Source organism: Pinus tabuliformis, chromosome 7, assembly GCF_031772625.1.
Source record: "Pinus tabuliformis cultivar Carrire ecotype Pingquan chromosome 7, CPIR1, whole genome shotgun sequence".
Taxonomy (NCBI): domain Eukaryota; kingdom Viridiplantae; phylum Streptophyta; class Pinopsida; order Pinales; family Pinaceae; genus Pinus; species Pinus tabuliformis.
This window is the reverse complement of record NC_142293.1, coordinates 578610835-578617780: the sequence shown is the minus strand read 5'-3', so window position 1 is coordinate 578617780 and position 6946 is coordinate 578610835. Positions and strand designations below refer to the sequence as shown.

Here is a 6946-nt window from a genome sequence, read left to right as displayed (position 1 = left end):
CCCTGTAATCCGTGAATAAAACGTTACAAATTACTGAGAAGGTAGTGTAGAGTTAGCAGCGATGGGGTTCCTCCTTTTAATTCTCACAATATGACAGAGTAGGTGAAATGATCCCCTGCGATATTAAACTTGATATTTTCTCGGCATCTTTGTGCTCCTCCTCGACCTGAAGCCTGCCACAGCAAATTTGAACTCCTGAGACGTCTCACTGCATCGATATCCGATATCCAAGGTATGTAGTTTTTGCCTTTTAATGTCTAGCTTCATAATCTCTGAATCTGAAATAGGTTTTTAACGGGTTTTTTTGGGGGTTGGGGGCATTTTATATTCCGGATTTTAGGGCAACGGAGCTGATTTTTGGTTTTTTGGGAGTGGTTTATCCAATTGGGTCTTTGGTATTTTTCAGAAGTCCATATGGGCATCGTTGCTTCTTTGTTGGGTTGGACAGGATTCTTGGCAGATTTCACAAATTTTAGTTGATTGGTTTGGAATCCCACAAAGCGGCAATAACTGGATATATTATTAATAAATCCCTGAAAGTTGAATTATTTGAGAATTCGAAATTGTAAAAACGGAAATGACTGGTTTGCTGTTTTGGTAGATGGATGCTTTGAAGCAGTCCCCAGTGGCCCTAAATGTTCAATATGCATCATTCGCGAGAGCTGTTTAGAAGGTGGGAAGTGGAGCAACTTCTCGCAGACCACTCTTTAAATCTTCACTTATAAGGAAAGGGTTGTCTAGGATCGCCAATCCCCTGGCTTCTAAAGTTCCTTTAGTGGGTAGTGGCAACAGAGGCCATATTGTAATGTCAGACACAACTGCAGGATCATATGCTGAAGCGCTTGCAGAGCTAGCCCAATCTACCAATTCACTAGATCTTGTCAATAATGATATTGAGAAGCTCTCTCGATTTCTAGAATACAAAGAGCTTTATAGCTTCCTCGCTAATCCGATAATCACGGAAGAGAGGAAGAAGAGCATTATCAAGGCCATTGCAGATGATGTCAAGGTTCAGCCTACCACGTTGAATTTCCTCTACCTCCTCATTGACAATAAAAGGATGGACATCATTAATGACATTATCAGAGAGTTTGAGATGGCCTACAATAAGCTGACTGACACACAGTTGGCAGTGGTGACTTCTGTTGTAAATCTTGAGAATCGACATGTGGCTGAAATTGCCAAGAAGGTCCAGAGTTTAACTGGTGCCAAGAATGTTAGACTAAAAACCGTCATTGATCCCTCTCTGATTGCAGGCTTCAACATCTGATATGGACCAACTCTGTCCAATATTATAGACATGAGTGTGAAGACTGAGCTAGAGCAATTGGCGAGTCAAATTGGGTACAAAGAGAGAATTGAAAATGTATGAATCTGAGATGTTTGTGTATCCTTGACAAAAAAAATGAATCCATTGGTTTTCGTTGTTCTAAGTACTATTTATTCTAGAACTGTTTCTGAATTGGCTTGCAGAAGTGTCTGAGGCTATAGTTCTTGTTATCGCGTTGTTTCCATTTGAATTTTGTTACCCTGCACCTGACATTTGGATTGGAAAATGCTATAAAATTTTATGAGTTGGAAGGTACCCACTACCTACTTTGATTGCAGAGTTGGAGGGCTCGCTTACAAAAAAAAATTAAAGACAAAAAAAAGTGTCAAGTAAGTTGAAGGTCACTGTTGGATGAAAAATATGGAAGAGATACATAGACCAGGGTTATAGATCTGCACATGCCTTCATTATCTAGATTATTAACTCATGTTCATTTGAAAATAGTTCATGCAAAAATCATGAGCTGAGTCATGAGGCCTCCAACTAGTCTGGCTGAGTCATGAGGTGTCCAGTTCTAGCCTAGCTGAGCCGTGAAGTCTCTGATTCTGGTCTGGCTCGGCTTCAAGTCCTTTTAAATTCTACCGGGATTGTGCAATATTCAGTCAGACCCGGACACCACATGAGACAGTTTTTATCCCCACAGTTGGCTCACACCCTCAACCCCTCCCCATGAAATTTGAACTAGTGACAGACAGGACTAAACCCCACACAAATTAACTACTCTACACCTCGTGAATACCCAACATATGACTTATCTAAAAAAAATTTAACATCTGTTATCACATCATCAACAGTCCACTAATGGTGTTCAAAAGGACATACCAGTAACCATAAGGTTTTTTTGAGCATTTTGTATCATCATTTATCCTTTGGAATAATCCAGATCTCCCCTTACCAATTCATCTTCTACAAAATACGATAATGAGAGTTTTGGGTTTCTTTTTACAAATATAAAACTAACCCATTCTGTAATACTAATTATAATATCAGTTAAACACAATTTTTTCTCTTTTCTAGATATCAACGACAATATTCACAAACCATTACATTCAGCGAAGCTTCTTCTTTAATATGGTAAGTGGAAGAGGTTAATTATAGAATGTTAACAATATCCATAAACACTGCGTTTCATTTGGTTTTTGTGTTAGTTTCCAAGCATCTGTTAATGCTCCTTGTCATCCGTTGCAGCTTGAGATCACTCTACTAACATAGAATTTTGAACCCGCTTAGATTTAATATGACCAAGAAGTACTGAGAAATAATACAGCATAAAACTAGAGTGTATAGGGAATATGTTTCTGCTGCTTGTAGGAATGTATCCCGTATAAAATTGCTAGAATGAGCTCGTGTTATAAGTGTGCAACAATGAACCCCAACGCTAATTGCCAAGTGCAACTTTTGTTATAAGTGTGCAGCAATGAATCCAACGCTAATTGCCAAGTGAAACTTTTGTTATAAGTGTGCAGCAATGAATGCTAATTGCCAAGTGCAACTTTTGGGCTATTAAAATTCCTCCGAAGATAGAATTTTAATAACAGAAAAACAAGTTTGCAATAAGGTGGTAGGCAAACTGCCTAGGACTCTAGAAGCAGTTACACTAAAAATTAACTCACAGGTGTGTGTGTGTATTGCATAAAGCAAGGTAGACTGACAAGTGAACTATAATAATATGAGACTGATAACCAGAGTCTGCTTGCCACCCTTTCCTCTCAGTCCAGATTCCAAAACTCTGCATCAACGAAGGCTTGTTGCAGACAGAATGTATATAATTGGTGGAAGTGCCACCTCTGTAGCACGTTCAGGTTGAGAAGTTGGATGAGACCACCTTCTGGGCTATGAAAGTTGTTTGAACTTTCTCCTTAATGATAAATTGATTTCCCTACAACCACCTTCCATTTCCAACATCAAAACAGTAACCTATCCGTGTTCAGAACACCGATCCTTTGCAAACAATTAGCAGGAAAGACTCAACTGGAAATTATTTCATAACTGAATAAAATACAGTGGTAATCTATCTTTGAAATGGCATTCAACTGCTAGAGCAAAATAAACCTGTTGCAATTCTTTGAATTGAAAGAGAAAATTGATAGACATAAAAGAGTCTCGAGCAAGACATTAATGCCAGACTTTCTTTTATCTTTAACCCATGTATTTCAAAGAACAAACAAAGCAAACACATCTGCAATCCTAAGACCATTACAAAGTTGAAAGAAACATGTCTTTGCATAACTTTGCAAACTTCTCTGCTTGTATGTATTCAGACCAACAGACCTTAAAAAATATAGTAACCTCCTATGAACCTTCACCCAAACATCAGCCAACTGAATCTACTAGACATACAATGTACTGATCATTTGCAACAACCATCCCTTGTAATTTTTTCTACATTTCTTCCAATAAGAATATTAAACATCTCAAAATACCGTGCCCTACTCGGAGAGGATAACAAGAAACAGACTAAACATAGCACTAGAACTAAAGGTTATCAGCCAGTATTATATATATTATATATGTGTTTGTTTGTGTCATTGGCAGATATACTTAAATTATCAGCTTGGTATGTTTAAGTCTTTGAAGAGAATACAATAGCAGACTATTAAGATGACAGAGGATTCACATTATCAGCTTCTAACAGCAGCTAGCCTGATTTTGGATATGGACTATGACTAGGACTGTTGACAATGAAAGAGATAAAAATAATAAAATCCATTCTTGTCGAGCAAGAGTTACAACAGGCATTTGAGTACTAAAAGCATGCTTGGTTACTAGTAGATGCTTCATATATATATTCAATAATAACAATTCATTTTCTTTAGCATTCAGACGCTTCATATATATTCAACAATAACAACACAAAGCTTGTTCGTCAATAGACCTATTACTCGCGGAAGTTCTCAATGACAACAACATATTTTTTGGACAAACAGAATGCTTGCTTATTGAGGCATTAAAATCAAAATACTGTAAAAAGTTTTCTTCAAAGCCTGTCAATGTTTCCAGCATTGAAGAAGATTGGACTATGTAAATGAAACAAGTTCAGCTCAATTAGGCACCTATGCCAGAGACTGCTTCATATGAATGAATACGACAATGTTAACAAAGAATCATCATCATGTTCAAATTCAGACAGAATAGACAGATTATGGAAGGATCCAGCAATCTGCCACTGAAACAGAAACATCTGAAAATGACTTTTTGTGGATACCAAGACTCCAATACATGTAAAATTGATTTTCACCGGCAAACATTTTGGCGAGGTGCCAGATGCAACAAGGCTAACAACATTGGCACAAGGCCTCGTGTTCTGTATTAAACATTAACAAAAATTACAGGAAATTCATATCCTTGCCATTGCATAATCGAAAAATATAACGATTTAAAGCAATCGGCCTAAAAATTGCCGAGTACAATGATATAGCCCAAGGCCTTCCATGGGGCTGGGCTATTTGCCCCTCCTTTCGTTGCGGGATTGAATTCTCTATAACATGAGCTGCTGCTTGAAATTATGAATGAAATTTTCAGCCATTGCATTCAGTTTGTCCGTGGATAGGCCATCTGGGTTTGTGCCATCTTTAGTCCTAACACAGTTGGTCATATCTTCATTATGAGGAACTTCCAAGACGTTGGATGCGGCCGCGGCCACTTTAGATTTGTTCATTCCCACATGAGAAAAGCTTTGGGTTGGCTCAACCAGAGAAGAAAAATCATGGGTTTTTCCTGAAAACTGAGGCGGAAATGGAGGATCAATTGGAGGAGAAAATTGATGGGTTTTTCTCAGAAACTCTGGAGGATTTGAAGACTCAAGCTGGGGAGACAAACGATGGGTTTTTGGTGAAAAAACGGGTGGGTTTGGAGCCTTACCCTTAGGAAATTTATGTTTTTTCGGCCTTGAAGGCTCAACCGGTGGAGGCCTAAATTGCAGCTCCTTTTCTTCTTCAAAATTTTGTCCATGTTTATCAAATGTAGTCCTACGCATATTGCCAGCTTTCTTCTTATTATTATTGCCATTGGTGGGACCTCTGCTAGAGGTGACTGCAATAGTCCCAATGACCAGATTTAATTTGTATAATTTTGATTAAGGATTTATTTTATTTTGGTTAATTTATTGACTAAGTTTAGTTTGGATGATTGAATTATTATATTATTTATTATTTTGAACCAAAATACAATTCTTCAATTTAACATTTCTATCGGCCTTTATTACACCTTTTGGAGCAATTGCTAGTTTATTATTATCAGTGGTCTATAATATTGCAGCTGTCAATCATATTTGATCAGATTCAGTGCCCAATTATTGATTAATTATTATGCGTGGTCTGTAATATCGCTTTTAGTGGGGTTGAATGTCAGATTTGGGTAGCGTTAATTCCCTCTTTTCAACCGTTTATTTGGGAGAAAACGAAGGAAATAATAGAAAAGTTCAACCAATGAAAATTAAGTTTACTGATGTTTAATTGCCACGCTTGTTCCTTCAATACGCTTCTGTGAGGGCATCGACAGCTTCAGGTTCGATCTCGTGACCTCTTCCATCACTGCTCTGCTTCTTTTCTGAGTGTACATTGATGAATGGACAAAACGAGAATAAATAAAAAACCAGAAGTGCCATAAGGATAGCCTCTCACCATGCGCAGATAAATGCAAGTGGGAACACAGTTAGTCACTCGTTGTAATGGTCAAAGTAAAGTCATACGATTGTTGCCGACCCATGTACAAGCAACTTTCCATTTCATTTCCTTTACAATATATTTTACTTGATTTTTATTTCTATGTATGATCTTTTTAATTTTGAGTGGGATTTTTTTTTCATTACTGTTTAAATTAAAAGGGTTGGTTTTGGAGTGGATTTAACATTGATTTTTATTAATTCCAAAATTATAAATTAACAATCCAAATTATTATAATTTTTAAAAATATTAATAAAATTTAATTATAAATTTTGTAATTTTATTATTAATTAAAAATAATTAAAGTTTATTTAGTTTTATGGTTATGTGTTTTTTTGGGAAGTTTTAGTTTAAGAGGGTTTATGAATATTTGTTATGTTTATATGAATTTTAAATTTTAAAGGTAAATGTAATTGTAAAGATTTTTTTTGTGATTTGTTTATTATTTTTTGTAAGATAATTATTTGTTTTAAACTTATAGATTGTGGTTAATTTTATATATATTTACTAATGATATTATCTCACTTTAATATCACCATACACATTTAAGCATGCTTAAATTAGTTGATATATACATTGAAGGGTTTGATTGAAGATACATTAAGGATTGACAATTGAACCATGAGCTCATAGAATGACTACTAATTGGTTGTTCATACATATTGGTTGGTGATTAAGTCTCATGTAATAGGAGATCCACCCATACACTTAACAACTACTCACAAGAAGAGTGAAATGTTAAAGTATGAGGACCAAAAATCAATAAAGATTAATTCAGTTAGCGAATTATAGTAAGCTATAGGAAATCTCAATAGCTGACAATCATCCCCTAACAAAAGAAAAAATAGGGTCATCACTTCCCATCCATTATATTTAAATATATATTAAATTAATAAGAAAGAATTGAGAAATAAAGCACAATCAAACTAGGGAACATGCAAATATATTTGAT

At 35.8% G+C, this 6946-nt stretch overlaps 1 pseudogene; it reads left to right on the top strand.

Moving 5' to 3' along the window:
* Positions 1-444: 444 nt before the first annotated feature.
* Positions 445-1585, top strand: LOC149248746 (ATP synthase subunit delta, chloroplastic-like; annotated as a pseudogene).
* The last annotated feature ends 5361 nt before the right edge of the window (positions 1586-6946 follow it).